This window comes from Eurosta solidaginis, chromosome 1 (genome assembly GCF_040869045.1).
Source record: "Eurosta solidaginis isolate ZX-2024a chromosome 1, ASM4086904v1, whole genome shotgun sequence".
Classification (NCBI taxonomy): domain Eukaryota; kingdom Metazoa; phylum Arthropoda; class Insecta; order Diptera; family Tephritidae; genus Eurosta; species Eurosta solidaginis.
Genome location: NC_090319.1, coordinates 97,790,940 through 97,810,624, shown reverse-complemented (window position 1 = coordinate 97,810,624; position 19,685 = coordinate 97,790,940). Strand labels below are relative to the sequence as shown.

Sequence of the window (19,685 nt, the reverse complement as noted above, 5' to 3'; positions counted from 1 at the left end):
CCGCCATTTTCAACCGACGAAAAGCATATAAAAATAAGTTTAAAAAATGAAAAAGAGAGCATTTCAAAGCTCCATGCTAAAAGAAAAAAAATCGAAAATAATATTAAAAAATACCAAAAGCTGTCGGAATGTATGGGGCGCACTCAAAAAATTGATACGCGAAAAATAATAGTGGTTAGTGGTGATTCATTTTTAAATGTGTTTCCGCATGAGGAAAGTGCTCTTCTGTTGTTTTGTTATTTTCTGAATTTAAATTGAACATTCTGAACTCGAATTCTTATAAAACTATTTATTTTAAACAAATAAAAAACACGTATGCTTTTATCACGTACAAAATTAAAAACGTAATGAAATAAAGTAAATAAAAAGCAAAAAGCATTGTTTCATTTTTGGCGGAATATAACAATGGTCATTTATGATAGTATAACAGTCAAACCTGATATCTACAGTAAACTATCATTTATGACACTTTTTGATAGTTAGAGTGTCAGCACTGATCCAGGAAAAGGAATGAGAGTGAGCAGTACGGCTATATACTTAATCAGTAGGCCATGTTGGTGTATAAGAAGGAGACAAAAACTCACACGTACACACCCTACAAGAATACTGACTATCATATGACTGTCATCTGAATGTCAGCAATGTCAACCTAACGATCAGCGCCTCATACAAACTTTCTATCACAAACTTAAGGGGACTTGCGCAAATGTGATGTAAACAACTGTGTACGTGTGAGTTTTTGTCTCCTTCTTATACACCAACATGGCCTACTGATTAAGCATATAGCCGTACTGCTCACTCTCATTCCTTTTCCTGGATCAGTGCTGACACTCTAACTATCAAAAAGTGTCATAAATGATAGTTTACTGTAGATATCAGGTTTGACTGTTATACTATCATAACTGACCATTGTTATATTCCGCCAAAAATGAAACAATGCTTTTTGCTTTTTATTTACTTTATTTCATTGCGTTTTTAATTTTGTACGTGATAAAAGCATACGTGTTTCTTATTTGTTTAAAATAAATAGTTTTATAAGAATTCGAGTTCAGAATGTTCAATTTAAATTCAGAAAATAACAAAACAACAGAAGGGCGCTTTCCTCATGCGGAAACACATTTAAAAATGAATCACCACTAACCACTATTATTTTTCGCGTATCAATTTTTTTAGTGCGCCCCATACATTCAGACAGCTTTTGGTATTTTTTAATATTATTTTCTTTTAACATGAATCTTTGAAATGCTCTCTTTTTCATTTTTTAAACTTATTTTTTATATGGTTTTCGTCGGTTGATAATGGCGGGATTTAAAAAATAACAAAACAACCGTGATAATCATTTGATTGTCATATGACAGTCAGTAGTGACAACAGGATTAAATCGGATAAACTGTTCTCGCATACATAAAATTCCGTTGAGAATTATGTATCTGTCTCACATGCATAATGGTATCTGCTGTATGTTCTTTTGTTCTGTACCAGGTGTCCGAAGCTTTCCCAGTTTGAGTCCTTTTTCATGATTATAGGCTGTCGTTGGGAACATGCGGACATGCGTGAGCGATCAAAGGAACATACATAAATTTGAGTATCAATGTTTACGTCATCGCAGGATCAGCATTGTCAATTACAAGTGCGAGTGTATTAGTAAAACTATCAGCGTTTCTTGTAGGGCAGTTGTTTACATCACATTTGCGCAAGTCCCCTTAAGTTCGTGATAGAAAGTTTGTATGAGGCGCTGATCGTTAGGTTGACATTGCTGACAATCAGATGATAGTCATATGATAGGCAGTATTCTTGTAGGGTATGTTCAGATAATATTTAATTATAAATTATTCATATATACAATGTTTTTTTACAATTTAAATTATTCCCTTATTACTCTAGTGAACTTTACATATATGAATTTTTATATTTATAAACTATATAAATACATTAACGTCTATTCATAGTCGTTCCCTTTCCGAAACCTTGTTTTGAAGTTCTTATTTTTCCTACGCTGGTAGTGTTGCTCATCAGTTTGCAGAGTCATATTAGTTTGGTAGGTATAGTAACATCAGACGTAGCGAAATTAGGAAGCATGTCAGGAGTATCACCAGAATCCAAAGAAGCATGGTGATTCATTTCGTCACCTCCGTTTTCTTCCATATCCGGATTCATTCCATTCTAGTCATTATAAATAGCTTGTAGATGCCACATAGGTGTAACCATACCCTCAAGATCTTTCCGTTCAAATCTTGTGGTGTACAATGAGCAAACTTTTCATAAACATGTACACGTAAATTTGTATTTGTTCTAAATTGTTCACCACATTCTAAACATAGAAAAGATGTTCTTTCATCCACTGATTTCTCATGTTCCTGTATTAAGTGTTTGCGTAAATACCATTGTGATTACAATATGGACAGTCAATTCTAAACTTTTCGTTGTTACATCAATTGTTTCAGCGTGATGTACACGTAAATGAAAATTCATACTTGAATGTATTTTCGTCTTCCAAATTTCGTCTGCCAGAAAATTTGCACATTAGGAAGGTATTGATATAGAAGTATTCACCCCTATTCTGCATTACGTTCCCGTTCTACGCTCCGCTTTAATCGAAGTTGGGTATTCTGCATTACGACGGAATCGTAAAGAGAAGAGGAAGATCAAATGATTTTTCGAAATCAGATTCAAGAAAATTTGTAAAAAACACTGAAAAACGTTTATATTTTATTATCCACGCCATTTTGTACAAAAAAAAGCAATAGAATATATTGCCGCAGTGCTATATTTTTTTGAGTGAAGTGCTTTCATAATTGTAAGTGTGTTTTGTCGTTCTTTTGGCCAATTCCCTGCCGTGGCCACCAAGTTTTGTTAAAACGGATTCCTGCACGAATATAGTTGACATTTTCTGAATTTTAAGGATGCTAATTTCATTGCACTGGCCTAAAATACTTTATAAAGGTTTATTTATTCTTTCCGCAAGGATTGTTTACGTTTTCGCTTCACCTTCCTCTACGCCGGCAGCTTGCTTTGGCATATAACTGGACCCAACGAACAGACACAAATTATAGCTGTCTATTATAATGGAATCAATAGCCGCGGTATTATTTATGGAGTTGGAAAGCAACGCATACGAAAATTGCCAGGCGAGAATGGAAAGGCAAATATTGCGAGATTTATGTAATACATTTGAGATGAGTGACGAATTGTAAGAAATTGAACTTAAAATTGGTAAAGTTTAATGACTTATTTTCTTATTTAGGTTCAAAAAAAAAACGTTCGACTTAACAAGGATGCTTTAAAGTATGTGTTAGATACTTTTGCGAGGCAAATACGTCCAAGGACTTCGACATCGACATGTTGTTTTTGACCTGGAAACATATAAAAAACAATCATCATCAAGCCTTCTACGTTTCTTTACAAGTTTTACTTACATTTTTGTTAAAATTCTGTTATAAATTAATAAAAAAATAAAAGAAAATATTTTTCCGCCAACAAATTTGCAACTTAGAAAAACGGAACTACGATCGAAATGCAGAATACAAAAAATCGAACGATTCGAAGTTGGATCGAAAGAGATTGGAACACAGAATACCAAAATTGCCAAATCGAAAAAATTCCAATCCAAGTCGAAATGCAGAATAGGGCTGAATAACTATTAGGCATATGAGAAATCTCATGGTCCAATAATTTTTTGAAGCTTGGTGTAGCTGCTTGAATATCACAAAATTTACATTTTGCACCACGTTCGTTATATTTAAATTGTAAATGTTCTGGTTTCTCTACACGATGCATAAAGTTTAGATGCTTTTTCCAACAATGTGGTGAATTTAATTGAAATACATACATTGGGCATTGTCTCATGATAAATTTTCCATAAATATACTGAGCCTCTTTATGTAGGCTCTTTTCTTAACATCTAATTCTGGTCGTACCGGATATGACAGTTTTGCTTCAGGTTATAATCCACACACATACTATTTTCATATTCTGTTTCATAATTTTCATCATTTTCAACATTGGACTTTGCATCAGCATCATTATCATCATCGTCATTTTTTGATAACTCTGTTTTAAGCTTCATATTTATCAAAGGTTCATCTTCCTTAGTATTAGAATTAGAAACATTGTCATCTTCGGTTAAGTTTTTATCAAGTTTAGCTTTTTTCCTAGGTTTAAATTCTTTACTATCCGTACTAGAATTAATACCATAATCTACATTTTTCGTGGTCTGTTTGAGTTTTTAAATTTGCCAATGGTTCGCCTTTATCAGTATTAGAATCAGAATGGCCTTGGCCATCTTCACCGTGTTGCAAAGTAGGCGACATATGTTGGTGTTGATGTTTGCGCATATTGCGGATATGTTGGTGGTTCACTAGTCATTAATTGTTTAGAAGTTTCAAATTGTTGCGATTGTTGTTGTTGTTGCTAGCTGATGATGTGGTGTTAACGTTTGTTGTACAATTTATTCGGGTGATTGCACATATTGTTGGTGTTGTTATGTGCTGGAAAACCTTCCGATATTGAAAGTCCTTGATTAGTGTAATCCCCACGTAGTGAACTACTCCTGTGACCGCGTCCGCGGTAACTATTACATCTGAAGGCGCTTAAGTTACAGGCATAGCTGACATCGCTTATATAACAGGTTGACTCTATAGTAAAAACCAAAACAAAATATTAGAATCAGTGTTTATGAATAACATATTTAAAATAAGCTCTTACAACAACGTGATCGGTGGCTACATCCCCGTGAAAGTAGTGTGGTGTTACTCCTTGTATAAACGTAGGTACTGGATGTGCTCAACCTTGCAGTTTTCTTCTAATTTGAGCAAATGTATGTTCTTACAGCCACAGCTGGAATATTTGGGATATTTCTATCCTCACATCGTCAAAATCAAATTAATAGAACGAAAAAGAAACTCATATCAGTAAGAATAGATTAAAAGTTTTTAATATAAGCCGAAAAGTGTTCCATAAATAGGGCTTCACACATAGCTCTTTTCTGAGAGGCAAAAGGCACAAGAGAAATTTCAGATAACTAGAATCAGGACCTGGTAAAGTAACTTCAAATGAACCTCCACCATGCCTATTCATCTTCCGTTGGCAGGGGTACCCAAAGATACTTTGCTGTTGCATTCATAGAGAACATAAAATTATAACAAGGGACAATTGATTTATGTTACGAAGTAAATTAATTAGACGTGCTATAATAACAAAGGTGAAAGGTGATTTAGTCGCCACTACTTCGTATGCGCATTTCTCTGCGCTCCCTTTCGGCATGCATCAAAATCCAACATGCTATTTGTCCGCAAATTCGTAGAACTAAATTCCTAATGGAAGGTTCCTCTCCAAAAACTCTGTTTACAGACAGTCTTTCGCAGTGAAAACGAGGGCAGTGAAACATTACATGTTCTGCGCTTTCCAATTCGGATGGACAGCTTGGACAGAAAGATACTCCTCTACCCCACGCTTATGTAGATATTCCTTGAAGCCACCGTGCCCGCTCAATATCTCTGTGAGATGGTAATTTAGTTCGCCTTGTTTTTGCTTGTACCATTACGCTATATTCCGGACTAGCATGAAGGTCCAGCGCTCTTTTCTCGAATCTTCCCACCGTTCTTGCCACCTAACTATTGTTCGTGACCTTGCGCTTTTCTTAGCATCTTAAAATGTCGGCTGAATCCAATGCCATACAGATCGGCCATTTCACCTGAGAGTAGAACTACTGGGATTTTCCTGGATAAAACTGGATCGCGTCGTGGGAACAGCACATGCTATTCGTATAGCAGTAATGCGGTAGGCTGCTAGTATAACTTTTTGGTGGACCATTTTAGATCTGTGCCATACTGGTGCTGCATATAATATTATAGATCTGGTTACGTTGGATAATAGCTGACGGGTAGCTTCGCTTGGGCCGCCGATGTTGGGCATTATTCGCGTTAGGGTTCAACTAACTCTAGAAACTTTCTCACCCACCGCCCTGAAGTGCTCCCTAAAAGTTAGTTTTGAGTCAATGATTACTCCCTAGATATTTCAAGGAGGGCTTAGAATTTATTTGATAATCTCCTATGGTTAGGACCAACTCATCCACAGTCCGCTTTGAGCTCATCAGAACCACTTCTGTCTTATTGCTAGCCATCTCCAGCCCCGTGTTCGTCAACCATTCCTTTATTCTTCCCACGGCGTCATTACATAATGCTTGGAGCAGATCAAGTTTCTTGGCCACTGCTACTACGACAATATCATCTGCATAGCCGACAATTTCCGTGCCTCCGGGAAGGTCGATTCGTAGCACCCCGCCATACATCGCATTCCAAAGAGTTGGACCTAGAACAGATCCCTGAGGGACACCGCCCGTGGTGTTGTGCTTTCTTAGTCCCTCATCTGTATCAAAAGGGAGTACTTTGTCGCTTAGATAGCTACAAATTATTCGGAGCAGGTACGGAACTTGTCTTGGGACACCCAAAGTGCACTCACGCTTCTCATGGCTCCAGCGGGTTAGCGGCTTCCTAGAACTTAAGCCACTCGCTGCTTCTAGATCTGACAGCTGTCAGCTGGAGTCTTAGCCCGGCAAGCGCAGGGCACGAGCACAGAACGTAATCGATCGTTTCCTCCTCCAACCCACACTTCCTACATCTGCTATCACTGACCAAGCCTAATTTAAAGGCATGTGACGCCAGAAAGCAGTGTCCAGTAAGAATACCCGTCATGAGTCTAGTCTACAGTTTAATGATAATGAAAATATAAGAATCAGTGTTTATGAATAACATATTTTAATTAATCTCTTACAACAACCTGATCGGTGGCTACATCGCCATGTAGGTAGTGTGGTGTTCCACCTTGTATAAACGTAGGTACTGCATGTGCTCAACCGTGCAAATTGACATTAGCAGTAATATTATTTACATAAACATAGCATGGTATTTGTGCAGGCCTCAATATAGCATACATTGGTTCAGTTCGGTGTGCACCAGCCACTGGTACAAACAATTTTGAATGCATAGCTTTCATATAGGATGGATGTCCAGCTCCGGTTGTGCCAATATGTAATGGGCTGCTCCGTCTCTTGGTAGGGCTGTATAGGTATAGGCGGGTGCAATGTATTACTAGTCTGCTCAAGATCGTATGGTACATATATGGCTCGAAGACGCCAGAGGGGATTGGAGCCAGAGTTTTCGGACCCAGAACCAAAATATCAGTAACTCTAAAAGCACATCCGAGCATTTTCGAGCGGAAATATTCGCCATAAGTTAGTGCGCTAAGCTGAAGCGCTGATACCCCAATGAAACAATTGCCATACTCAGTCAGGCAGTCAGGTTCCACTAATGGCATTTGCGGCGTTCGAAATAAAGTCAGCACTGGTCCTTCAGTGCGTAGAAAAGCTGAAACAATTAGGAGCACACAACGTAGTACTGTTGGCCTGGGTCCTAGGCCACAGGGGAGTGGAAGGCAATGAGCAGGCGGACTCAATGTATAATTTGTTGCGTCTCTCCCACAAATTGTCAACCGCCCAGCAGATCCTTGCAGCGGGTCTGCGCCATACTCTCCTCTTCCGGGAAGGTATCGACCCCAATCCGGGTCCTTCTCCTGACCCCAGTACTGAGAAATGGGTTTGCTGCATTTGTCGGAAAAGAATCTTTTTAGGACGGTCATATATATAAGGGCCTGAAATATTTCAATGAACTTCCTAATCACATAAAAAGTAGTAATAACTTCAATACTTTTAAAAAAGTTTATTGGAACATTGTAAAACCCTTCCAACAAGATAAAGTTTTTTTTTCTTTTATTTTTTTACATGATATACCGATACTGGAGCGCGAAAAGGGAATGGTAATATTGGTAGCAGCAAAATACAATGCATCCGGCCCTAAGGAAAAGAAAATCGGTGGCCACCTGTAACTCCAGACAGTTCCAACAACTAATTTCGCTGGAATTCGGTATTTCCATCTGGTATTTACTGTTGCTGATCGGAATCACTCGCATTCCGACAGCATTAATATAACAATAAAATTATATAATGTGTAACAAAAATAACGAAAATAAGGCCAAATAAAAGTTGCAGCAGGGGGATTGGAAACACGTCCTTTTCAACCTCCCATTATATGTTGAGCTGTGCTAATCGGAATCTTCATGCATTCCGACAGCGTCTTTAATAAACAAAGTTGAGGGGTTATTTTCAATTTCCAACATCCAAAGACATGTTTAGCTGCATTGATCGGAGACTAATACATTCCGACAGCTTAAAATACACATATAATTGAAAAATATAAGTTCCAAATTTTGTTGCCTTAAGCTGGGAGCACTGGAGGATTGGAAACGTCGTAATGAGTGGCTCCCAGACTCGTCCCTTTGTCACGCTAGTAAATATGCTGATCGGAATCACATGGCATTCCAACAGCATATTCAATAGAAATAAGTGATTATAACAATGAATTGTACTTAGTAGTTTAAGTTTTAGGCCTAAACAGCCGTAATAATAAATAAATTAAATTAAAAAAATAAATACTCTTGTCAGTGTTTCACGTGCAAGGGATGGTTGCATCGGACAGGTTGCTCTGGGCTAGATTCCAAAATCCAGCGTCCTCGTAACTTTTATAAATCTTTTGTGGCTCTTGTTGTTCACGGCCTCATTACATTATGAGGAAATACGGCACCTGAGAACACAGCCGTATGAAGCTAAAAAACACAAGCATGTCTTCAGTGAACTTGTGGAGGATCCATCTTGGACCCTGGGGAAACTAGCGCTCTAATGCGCTCCCGCCTCACAAACGCACTCACCTTCTACTTTCTCTTTTCTTAATTTTTAAATAAAATAGGTTTGTTTAGTTTTCAAATTTTTATTGGTTTCTTTCTAATTTTAACTTTGTTCTTTTCACTCTCACTTTTACATTGTTCTTTAAATTAAACTATATTCACAGAAACTTTCTTTTTTTCTTTGCTCACTCTGTCTATCAACTTTATTTGCAAGACTTTATAATTTCTGGTACAGTGTACTTTTTTTATTTTTCACCACTGTCCACTGTTTTGTGCGTTCCCAAAAAATTGCGCGTCTTAATCAGGTGCCGGTTTCCTTCAAACTGAAAACTGCCGCTAACGCAACTCTGTAGCTCAGCAGTTTTTCTTTAATGATGGCGTCAAAAATAAAATCATGGCGTCGAACAACGGCAGTTTCAACCAATCAGAAACTCTCCACATTGCTCGACTCTAACAATTTTAGTGATGCCAAGTGCATCTGATGTATGGTTGCATCTTGCACATTTCTAAAGAGGGTTGCCATCTACAATTTATTTTAATATATTTTACTTTGGCACTACATCTTCCCCCTTTAGAAAAGAAGAATTTGGTAAGATTAGTAATTAATCTTGCCACATTCTTCTTTAGGCTTTAATATGTTGTTGTAATGTTATGAACGAAGGAGTTTGCTAGCATTAGGGTGCTCTAACCCGGGACTCATTCGTTCATCGCAGTGCAACTTCTAAAAAGATGATTAAAAATGAAAGTAATATTTTGAATAAAGTGGAATATATAAAAGTTAGTTTAAAATATTGAATTTAATGTTTGAAGTAAACCGGTTTTTTTTCTTATTGTAAAATCTACCTAATTAACTGTATATTTGTTTGTTAAATTTTTTTTTTTTTTTTTTTTTTTTTTTTTTTTTTTTTTTTAGCCTTCATTGGCGGTTTTAAAATATATTTATATGATTAATAAGAGATTATTAGATTAATCAATTTTTTGTACTCGATTTTTGTGTACAATTTTTTTCGTTTTCTTTACTTATCTCACAAATAGTTACATTTGGCCCATCAATATTCTTTACTATGTAGGGACCTTGGTATATATTTTTATGTTTATTCCTAGGTTCTGTTTCTACTAAAACTCTATCATTAATTTTAATTTCTAAAGGCTTAGCAGTTTTATCGTATAAATCTTTATTTCTAATCTTATGCTTATTAATCAAATTTTTTGCCATTTTATGCGATTTTTGCATTCTAAACTTAAGCTCTTTTGCGTAATTTTCTACGTTATAGATCGGATCAATTTGCTCTTTTTGCAATTCATGTGGCATTGTAGTTTTTCTGCCAAATATTAATTCAAAGGGAGTAAATTTATTATCAAAAACCGAACTACTTGTAGTATTGTGTAAAAATGTAAAGTATTTTAGATATGTATCCCAATCTGAATACGTTTCGTTTAGATATGCACGCAAGTATTCGTTAAAGGCTCTATGATTTCTTTCAACAGCAACAACAGTTTCGTGGTGATAAGCTGTTGAGAAATCATGATCAATCTTTAAAAGTTTTGTCAATTCAGAGAATAATTCGTTTTTATATTCCGTTCCTAAATCGGATCTAATAGCTTTCATTATACCATATGTTAATATAAAGGTTTCAAAAATAGCCCAAGCAATAGTTTTCGCTGATTTATCTGGTACAGCTACTGTTACCAGGTATTTAGAAAAGTCACAAATCATAGTAACAGCGAACTTGTTACCATATTTGGATTCCGGAAGTGGACCTATTGTATCGACAATTATTATGTCAAAGGGTTTGCAGGGGGTTGGAGTCAAAACAAGATTTTCCTTTGTTTTTGGTTTTACTTTATTTAAAAGGCATTTATTGCAATTTTTGACAAATTTAGCTATGTCACGAGTCATATTTTTCCAATAGTATTTTGTTCTTAATTTGGAATATAATCGTTTTGTACCGCAATGACCGCCTAACAAAGGGTCCTCATGATAAATTGTCATAAGTTTTTGTTTCTGCTCTGTTTCTGTCACAGTTTCTACAGGGTCTGTTAGTATTATTTGTAATGATTTTAAAATTTTATTACCGCTTATTTTAAAATTTGTAATCGAAAATTCTTTGAAAAATATATCATTTTTTGGCCATTCTAACTGCTTAATATTGTGACGGCCGGCTGCTTTTTCAAGCCTCGAAAATAACTCATCTAAATTTGTCTTTCCGTTAGCATTCACAAAATTAAGTAAGTTTAGTTTTTTATGTTTTAAATGCGCATAAATTTGTATATTAGAGATCTCATTATTATTAAATTGTATAGTCGACTTTATTCGCGGTATCTTTTTTGAAAAATTGTATGAAAATTTGTCATAAACTTGTACTTTAGGCGTTTCGCAAAAAGTATCAGTAAAATTATCGTCTTTATTTTGTAAATCCTTTTGTTTGGTTTGTGATCGCGTTTGGACTGCTAAAACATGCTTTGTAGATTCTTTTATTTCGTCTATACTAATGCGTGAAAGAGCATCAGCCACAACGTTAGATTTTCCTTTTATATATTCAATCGTAAATTTATATTCTGACAGTTCTAATCGAATTCTAGAAAGTTTATAGGAAGGGTCTTTCATGTTAGAAAGATAAACTAGTGGTCTATGATCAGATTTTACTGTGAAATTTGTACCGTAAACATATGGACGAAAATGCTTTATAGCGAAATGTATTGCTAGGAGTTCTAATTCGATAATTGCTTTTTTCTGTTCTGCTTTATTAAAAGATTTTGACGCGAAACAAATTGGTAAATCGTTATCACCGTGCTTTTGGCTTAATATAGCGCCACACCCACTCTTAGAAGCATCTACTGTAATTATAAATTCTTTTGTGAAGTCAGGGTATTGTAGTAGTTGAGGAGACATTAATGCTTGTTTTAGTTTTTCGAAAGCGTTTTCGCACGCTTCGTCCCAAACAAATTCAACTTTTTTCCTATTTAAACGATTTAAAGGCGCTGCCAGTGACGCAAAATTCGGTATAAATCGCCTGTAATAATTTGCAAATGCGACAAATCGCCTAACCGCATCTTTGTCTTTTGGCTTAGTATACCTTTTAATAGCGTCTATTTTTGAATCGTCTGACAGCAAACCTTTTGACGTACATTTATGGCCTAGAAAAGTTACTTCAGAACGAAGGAAATTGCATTTGATTGGGTTCAGCTTTAAATTAAACTTTCTACAGGTTTCGAAAACTTTTTCCAAATTTTTAAGGTGGTGTGTCTCACTACAACCAATGACGATAACGTCGTCAATATACATAAAAGCCTGATTTGGCGAAATGCCTGAAAATGCTATTGACATCATACGAGAAAATGAGTTTGGTGCAATGTTTAACCCGAAAGGTAAAACTTTCCACCGAAAAGCTCCTCGATCTGTACTGAAAGAAGTTACGTCTCTAGATTTAGGGTGAAGGGGTATTTGGTGAAAACCAGAAAAAAGATCTAAAGTTGAAAAGTATTTGGCTCTGCCAAGATTATCGAGTATGTCATCAACGCGTGCTAGTGGAAATTTGTCGGCTATGAGCTTTTTATTGACTGCTCTGAAATCTACGCACATACGATACGACTTTTTGCCTGTTGGATCTTTTTTCGGTACCAGAATTAAAGGACTGTTATTATTTGAAAAACTAGGTTCGATTAAATCATTCTGTAGTAGGTTTTCGACTTGTTTATTGACCCTTCAGGCAAGCGGTGACAATTGCCCCCAAGAAAAGAGTTCAACCGTTGGAAACGGACCTACTACTAGAACGACCCTTTGTGATGCACAAGGTGTGAATTGCCACCTCCTGCATCACTAAGAAATCGATTTCTTCGCGTTGTGTGTATGGCAAACGGTAATTTTTAATATAGACAGGGGTTTTGTCAGTTAATCTAAGTTTTTGTTCGTAGAAATTATTAAGCGTCATTACGTCGGTTTTTAATGCAAAAATATCAGAATATTTCAAACATAAATCAAGTAATTTCTTTTTAGCGTAAGAAGGCATTTGTTTTGCCAAAATTGATTTAAGCTCTTCTATACGTTTTGCATCGATAGGTGTATCATTTATTCGATAGACATTGAAGTTTTTAATGTCTTCAGTTTGAATATTGAAATCTTTTACGTACTTGACCTCGTCGGTGGTGTTGATAACTTTTATTATTGGGTTTTTTGTATCAACGATACATTTTGCTGTGAAAACACCGTTACTACTTGTCGAATTTTTCAAACTAAAAACACGAAAAACTTCGCATCTTGGTGGAATTACAAGACTATTTGTTGAAGTGCTATGCAAAATTGAAATATTTACCTTTTCTGTCCCTTGTCCGAATGTAATTGTGTCATTAGCATAATTGATTATGCATTTGTTCGTTTTTAAGAAGTCTTTCCCTATTATACCGTCCGAAGGAATATTAAAGTTGTCATTGACAACATGAAGAGTCAGAGGAAAAAATTTATTTGATGCGATTATACTTGTATTAACTGTTCCTATTGTCGTTACCGTGTCTGTTGTTACGCCTGTTATATTTATTACGTTTCTATCGTCTACTTCTACATCGTTTGCCAAACTGGAAATTTTTATTAATGAAATGTCTGCCTGTGAATCTACTAGAAAAGAACATATTTTATGTGAATCGCTACAAGCGACTTCGACGAAATCGGAAAAATTTAAATTTAGACAATATATTGACTGAGAAATATTTAGTCGAATTGCTCCTGCTCCCTCAGTGTTCGCGCCTGAGGGGCTTCGGCATTTAAAGAACGAACGTTGGCTGAATTTCTAGAATTTGAACCCTGATTACTAGAATTTCTGTTATTTCCGGACCGATTATTGTTGTTATTGTTGGAATTGATATTGCCTCTATTATAATTGCGATTATTGCCTCTGTTATAATTGTTATTTCGGAAATTTGTATTAGTGTGTTGCCTATTTGCATTACCGTTAAATCGAAAATTACTATTGTTATTATATCTGAAATTACTGTTACCTCTAGAATTTCCACGGAAATTACTATATTTTATCGGATGTGACCGAAACGCTAACACTTGCCGTTCTTTAACTTCCTGTTCTCGCTCTATAATCATTTTCGCTACTACGTCCTTTGAATCTTTGAAGGTTGTTGACGCAAGGATCGATTTCACCATATCTGACCTACTATTTAATCTACAAACGCTAACGGTTTGTTCAACCGCCATCTCATGGGCTTTTGCCTTGGTTATACCTTCAATGATTAGACAGCGCTCTAACGAGTCAGAAAGCTCTTCTACCTGCTTTGAAAATTCTGAAAAATTGTTATTGGTTACTCTTAAGGCTGCAATTTTTCCCGCGACAACTTTCGAGTTGTCTGGCCTAATTTCACTACATAGCGCTTCTTTAACTTGGCTGACTGATTCTATGTGCGTTGGTAGTGCTTCGCGAGCTTTGCCTTCGAGCTTGGATTTTAAAAATGCAATAAAAGTAGGAGTTAAATTTTCGTTAGAGAATACTTCCATTAATTCAACTTTATTTATAAATGAGCCAAGTGCTAACGGGTCTCCACTGTAGTTGTCTCGCATAATCGAGGCGCAAGTACTAATGAACGATTTTTTCTCCTCGATTGTGGCCATGGTTGTAACGTTAAGAATCGGAGTTATACTAGAAAAACTTGAATTTGGAGTAACAGGTTGATTAGCAAAACCTAAAAAGTCTGCACTCAGGGATAATTTATAATTATGTTCACTTGTTAAGGAATCAGTTGACGATGCACTCGAAGATGAATCAGAATCTGAATTATTGGAATCTATATCTTGCTCTGAATTTTCGGAACTTGAAACTGGATTGGAATCTTTAGAAATAACCTTCCCGCTTCTTAGGTCCATGCGTGTTGAAACGAATGGACAAAATATTAAAATTTTGTTGCAAGATGTGTGGAATTTGTTTATGAAGATTGAATAGAAATTTAAAGGAAGTTAAGGATTATTCGAGAATGTATTATGCTTGATTAGAGAAGTTATGCAGAATTGCAAGACAAGTGGGTTTTGATAGAGTAAAGCTGAAAGAATTATCCGATAATTTAACGAAAACCTGAATTTTGATTGTAGAACTGATTTAAGTTGAGCGCAAAAGGAAATTATGAAAGTACTTTTAAAGGAAATTTATGAAAATATAAGGGATTTGTGAAAGTATGTATTTTTGAAAGCTTTTAGATTTTATAATACAGTTGGTTAGCGAATACTTACTGCAGAGAGTTGGAATTCCGAATTTGAAATGTATGGTAAAATTATGATATTTAATTGAATTTTTATTATTTAAATGCAAAACTTGGAGAATGGCAAATAATTTTATATAGGGGTTGAAACGGACGCACCGCTTTTATCAACATTGTATGGTTTTATTTTTATAGATACGGGCGCACCGCATCTTTTCAAAATTGTAATATAAATGTCCTCGGACGCACCGGGATTAAAAAAATTTATGTCATGTTTATACACGGACGCACCGCGTTTAAGTCAAAAAAGTTATTTGGTTTTCCACGGAACCACCGTTTACGCAAAAAAAAATCTCTTTGGTTTTCTTTACGGAACCACCGCTTTAGGAAAGATTGTAATCATGTTATTAAAAAAAATTTAGATATCGCAAATTGAAGGTAAACATTTTTTTTTTTTTTTTGATCTATAATTAATTAAGATGTGTTTTTAAGTATTATAATGTATTTGAAAAATATTTAATTAATGAATAGTTACATAAAGAAAAGTGAAAAATATTATTTTATAATAAAATGAATAGTAAAAATTTTCTCACACCATACCAATTGCTGTCGGCCTCGATTTGTTGCTTGCTGTACCTGTTGTTCAGCTGCTGCTGTTGTTTGCTACTGCTGTTTCTGCTGCTGTCGTTGGATGGCGTTGCTGACTTTCCGCTATTTGAAGTACGGTGGTTTGCCGTTATGCTGGTGGCGTGGCTTGTGCCGTTATTAAAGTGGCGTGGCTAGTGCCGTTTTTCCACTAGTTTTTTTTTTTTGGTACAGTTTGGTTTTGATATTATAGTTCAGAATTAAATTTTAAATTTTTTGCTTCCCAGTTTCTTTCTAATACTTCTATTATTTCTGCTGCCGATTAGTTTTTATTTTATTATAATGCCGAAATTTTCTTATTATCTCCGTTTTTATTAAGTTTTTGTGTTATACGTATATATCTTTTAAAGGTCTTTCACCTAAATTTTCCCACTAGCCACTGCCATAAGCCACCGCCACTGCCATGTACCATTTTTGTTAATTTCAAAAAGAATTTTTAAATATGTTAATATTTTTTTTTTGTTGATTTTAAATTTTTTCGTAGATTTTTCTTAGTTGTACAGATTTATGTAATGGTTTTAAATTTTGATTTCTTGTATCTTCTTTAAAAAAAATTTTTGTAAATGTTTTTTTTTTTTTAATTTCTGTATTTTTCCCGTAGGTTTTTAATGTTTTTAAATTTTTTGTAGATTTTAAATATAAAATTTTTTTTTTGTAGAGTTTTTGAAATTTTTATATTTTTTGTAATAGTTTTTTTTTAATGTTTTATATTTTTTTTGTAAGAATTTTTAAATGTTTTATATTTTTTTGTAAGAATTTTTAAATGTTTTATATTTTTTTTGTAAATGTCTTTTTTTTAAATTTTTGTAGTTTTTTTTGAAGATTTTTGATGTTTTTTAAAATTTTTTTTGTAGGGTTTTTGTATATTTTGTATTTTTTTTGTAATTTTTCAATTTTTTATATTTTTTTTTTTGAATTTAAATTTTAAGTGGGTATTTTTTTTTAATGCCCACGCCTGTTGGGAGGCTTACCTCCTTCCGGCCACTCGCCGCATTTCCAGGGCTTCGGCCCACGGTCGCCATGTGGAGGATCCATCTTGGACCCTGGGGAAACTAGCGTTCTAATGCGCTCCCGCCTCACAAACGCACTCACCTTCTACTTTCTCTTTTCTTAATTTTTAAATAAAATAGGTTTGTTTAGTTTTCAAATTTTTATTGGTTTCTTTCTAATTTTAACTTTGTTCTTTTCACTCTCAGTTCAATACAACTTTTACATTGTTCTTTAAATTAAACTATATTCACAGAAACTTTCTTTTTTTCTTTGCTCACTCTGTCTATCAACTTTATTTGCAAGACTTTTTAATTTCTGGTACAGTGTACTTTTTTTATTTTTCACCACTGTCCACTGTTTTGTGCGTTCCCAAAAATTGCGCGTCTTAATCAGGTGCCGGTTTCCTTCAAACTGAAAACAGCCGCTAACGCAACTCTGTAGCTCAGCAGTTTTTCTTTACGTTGCTTAGCAACGAAATTAATGATGGCGTCAAAAATAAAATCATGGCGTCGAACAACGGCAGTTTCAACCAATCAGAAACTCTCCACATTGCTCGACTCTAACAATTTTAGTGATGCCAAGTGCATCTGATGTATGGTTGCATCTTGCACATTTCTAAAGAGGGTTGCCATCTACAATTTATTTTAATCTATTTTACTTTGGCACTACAAACTCCACAAACAGGCGTCGAACCTCTATGCCGGTGATTCCTGTACTCAAAGAACAAAACTAGCAGAGGAGGAACGCACTCTCCCTAGGGAAACGAGAGTAGTCACTCTAGCTCAACTTCGAGCTGGATAACGTAACAGGTTAAACTCTTATCTATCCAGAATCAACCCCGACATACAAAACATTGTCCTGCTTGTAATGTGTCCCCACATGTCACCAAAACTGTATTGTGGAACCAACGCCTCTAACACTCCTCTCATTATGGTCCACCCCTGTTGAAACAGCAAGTTTCTTTGGACTCCCGTTAGAGGACATTGATGACAATTTGTGATCGGTCGCACCTATTGGATGGTGCGAAGCACTGCTTCTACAACAACAGCAGGCGGACAACACGGAAAGAGAGGCAGCAACTGCAGGACCCATCGATCCCGTGCCGTTCCTGCCAGTTGGCCCACAGGGGCATTTATTAGCAGAAGGGAGGGAAAAGAGAGAACACTGGCGCAATATGCCAGGCCTGAGTCAATCTAAGTTACTGTTAGGGGGTTACAGCACAATTCGAATTAGGGCATTAATAGGCCTCTCAAAAAGATAACCTAAGAACCCTAACGGCTATTCTTACAAGACACTGTAGACTGAACAGTCACATGCAAAAGCTGGGTATAATATCGAACAACACATACCGATTTTGTGATGGATCAGCAGACGGTGGACCATATCCTTCTATATTGCGGCTCAATTTCAAGACGTAGGGCTAAGTTTATGGGCTCACCATGGCCAGAGCATTCCCACATTTAATCACTCAAGCAAAGACACTGCTGGGGTTCATCAAGGAAGTCGGCTAGGATGAGGTGCTGTGAAGGAGATGTGCAAGTCACTGTGCAATCCTCAATAAATTATCTATCTACGTTCCGGTAACAAGCACCATTGTGGTACTAGCCCCACCATCGCGGGAACTATTGATATGACTACATTAAACCTTCTAGGGATTGAATATTAATAATGCCGGCAATGCGAAAGTCTGCTAAAATGTACCATTCTCCATGGAATGCTCGATATATAACTTTCCACGTTTTGAAACAGTGATGAAAAGAGCAAAATTTACAAAAATTTTAACTGGCTGTGGGTAGTAAGGTGTTGATGTCCTCTCTTAACGCAATGTAATGACAACTGCGATGCAGGGAAAATGACAAAAATCTTGCAAATCTACTGATAATAATTAATTAATGCCTCCCCTTCTATGCAGTTCTATGCATACATACATATGTATTTTTCTCTCCAAACGCTAATTAAAAAAATTAATTGGTTTTCTCATGAACTTCGAACTCTGTCGTATTTGCATTCTTCAGTCGATTATCAACAAAAGCATGACAAATTATTTAATATGGTAGCCAATTTACTTACCCTTTCTGGTGCGATGATTACTGGACAATCGGGCCTGACTAGACGCGATTTTTTTTGCCTTAAGAGAGCGTGCTTAACGCGAACCATATCATGTTATGGCACACCTTTAATAAATAAAATAAATGTAAGGCGCGATAACCTCCGAAGAGATCTAAGGCCGAGCTTCTCTTCCAATTTGCGTCGTGCTCCTCTTGATTTTTCCCTACAAATTGGCCGGACGGGACCTACATGTTTTATGCCGACTCCGAACGGCATCTGCAAGGCAGATGAGTTTTCACTGAGAGCTTTTCATGGCAGAAATACAATCGGAGCGCTTACCAGACACTGCCGAGGGGCGACCCCGCTTAGAAAAATTTTCTTCTAATTGAAAAATCGTATTTCTAAAATTTTGATGTTGCTTTGCCCGGGCATAAGGTGTGATAGGCGGAGCACGCTACCATCACACCACGGTGGCCGCCCACCTTTGGTGATGCAAAAAATCAAAGCCATTTCTGCTTCTAATGCTTCTGGGATAGCAGCAGCAGCTCCCGGTGGCGCCACATAAATAACAGTTACATGCCGATCAGTTGCCTTTTTTGCTCCGGCTACCTATTCAATTTTAATTCACATTACATTATCTACTAATGCAATTTTTAATCACTACAAATCAATATAAATTACCGAAGCAAATACTGGCAAACCAAGATGCGTAGTTCCACCCTTTTTTAGGGTACCGTATTCCAAAGCATGTTGCTTGTAAAGTACCTTGTATCCTTGGCAAATGACACGTGAATCTGCATTTAGTTGTAGATTTCGGTTGTTGTTGTTGTAGCAATGCTCGCCCCACCTAATAGCCGCGACCGATCACAAATTGTCATCAATATCCTCTAACGGGAGTCCAAGGAAACTTGCCGTTTCAACAAGGGTGGACCATAAGGAAAGGGGTGTTAGAGGCGTTGGTTCCTTATTACAATTAAATAGATGGTTGGTGTCATGTGGGGACACATTGCAAGCGGGGCATACATTTTGTATGTCGGGGTTGATTCTGGATAGGTAAGAGTTTAACCTGTTAC

At 36.1% G+C, this 19,685-nt stretch overlaps 1 long non-coding RNA gene across 2 annotated transcripts; it reads right to left on the bottom strand.

Moving 5' to 3' along the window:
* Window positions 1-1,008: 1,008 nt before the first annotated feature.
* On the bottom strand, window positions 1,009-19,341 carry LOC137236561 (uncharacterized). 2 transcript variants are annotated; one of them, XR_010948489.1, is made up of 6 exons: window positions 19,294-19,341; window positions 19,095-19,221; window positions 18,634-18,737; window positions 4,705-4,856; window positions 3,417-4,634; window positions 1,010-3,353 (listed from the first exon to the last, which is right to left on the bottom strand). It is a non-coding gene; the product is annotated as an uncharacterized lncRNA (long non-coding RNA). The 2 variants fall into 2 exon arrangements; XR_010948488.1 differs by having other exon boundaries at window positions 1,009-4,634.
* Window positions 19,342-19,685: the final 344 nt, after the last annotated feature.